Source organism: Pinus tabuliformis, chromosome 1_1 (assembly GCF_031772625.1).
Source record: "Pinus tabuliformis cultivar Carrire ecotype Pingquan chromosome 1_1, CPIR1, whole genome shotgun sequence".
Taxonomy (NCBI): Eukaryota; Viridiplantae; Streptophyta; class Pinopsida; order Pinales; family Pinaceae; genus Pinus; species Pinus tabuliformis.
Window position 1 is genome coordinate 433,274,864 of NC_142297.1, and position 2,003 is coordinate 433,276,866.

Here is a 2,003-nt window from a genome sequence, read left to right on the forward strand (position 1 = left end):
AAAATTGTGATCTCATTAAATTACACTATAAACAATATCTAAATTAATAATAATAACATTTTTGAGTTTTTGTTTTAATGTATAATAAAATATAATGTTTTATGTTCTCATTGGTTTGCTTTATTACAAAATAGCCATATAACTAGTAAGACATGAGGAAGACTTATAATTTTTAAGCCATAATATAGTTAAATCATTATGTTTATATATTAACACTTTCACACAGTGAATATTTCAAACACGTTACTCCTTAATTTTGTTGTTGCGGGCACAACACACAATTTCCCAGAATAACCCACTACATTAAAAAATAACAAGAAACTCTAACGTTATCCTGATTTTTCGTGTGCAATTCAAAGTTGCACCTAGTGATTTGTTTTGTTTTGTTTTGTTTGTTGTTTTTTTCGAAAATGAAAACAATAATATTTTATATTATATAAGAGTATCTCGACACATGCAATAAATTCACAATCACTAATAATTGGCAACCAAACAAATCTAAAAGGTCTATATCATGTCTAACATATAACAATTCAATATATGACATCTTCAAACAAATATGCCAATTTGCTAAAAACTTGTTTCGTACCAAATTATAAGGATGCCAAATGTGCCTATTTGTCCATTTATTGAAAAATATCCTATAATCATGGAAAAAAGTCCCTCAAAATGTAGGCATGGCATGTACATATCCGCTAACAAGAGAGAAGAATAACTTATTTAAAGAAAATTTTCCCTGTCTTGTGCATGATGTCATTTGAGAAGGCAAAATACATAATCTCCTTGGGATGAAATATGTGGCCCAATTTTAAAAGAGTATTTGCAACTCCATTTTGTTCTTTATAAATTAGAGAAAATGTCACCCCCTGGAATAGTCCCTTTAGTGTCGTGATTCCTTTCATCCAATTAGTAAGCAAAGGAGGCTCAAAATTTGTTATATTCATAGTCCAATCTATTAAAGCCATCGAATCTCCACAGATATCCAATGAGTCGATTGATGACGTGTGAGCACATAATAAAATCCCCCAAAGTGCTATTAGCCTTAGAGGCGTTTGGCCCAAAAACGGACCCAAAACACTCCCAAAGTCTCCAAGGTTTGCTTAAAATCATGCCAAAGGATCCAAGTATGCCCCAAAAGTCCTCAAAATCCTCTTAAGGATCATTCAAAGTCAAAACCATCGCAAGAGGAGAGCCCTTGGAAGGGTGGAAATACACTATTGGGAGGTAAAAAACCAAAGAAAACAATGAAAACCATAAATCATAGGCTTAACAGTCCAAAAGAACAGCAGCCGTTAGATTTGGCCGATCAACGGCCCAGATCTAAGCAACAAATTGCATATTAGCCAGCACAGATAACTTAAGGATGGGCACAAGACCCCGCCGATTAGTGATTGCTGATGATCAGATCGGCGGGTCGCATTGGCGGAAATTGGTGTGGGCCCAAGGGAACTTGCGATGGCGATCGCTGATCACTATCGGGGATTACTATGAGCGCTAACCATAGACCTCTAGCTCGGGCGATTAGCGATTGCAATTAGATCACATTGTTATATCGCATCAGCACTATACCATGGGGCGGGGCCATTACATGTATATGTGTGCGACCCGATTTGTGGACCCAACGGTATTATAAACAATATTTCATAACATTTGAGGTCTGTGAGTAAGCTAGTTCTAATTCATTTTTCATATATTTCGATGTTTAAACAAGATACAAAGGGAAACAAGGTAGTGTCGATTGCGATGAAGCCCAACCCCGAAAGGGTCCGGGAAGTGAAATATATATAGTTTCAAGTCTACCAAGGCCAATTTTTCATGTTTTCCAATGTTTTTTCACAAATTTCCAAATACAAAGGAAAGCGAGGGAACTGGCTAGCTGCAATATGCGATAGCGACGCGAAGGGCAGACTCGATAAAGGAATTAATCATTTTTTAGGACTGTTGAAGTCTGAAAAGGACAGAGAGGGGCAAGATTTCTCCATATTGTTGCATTTTCTGTTTAA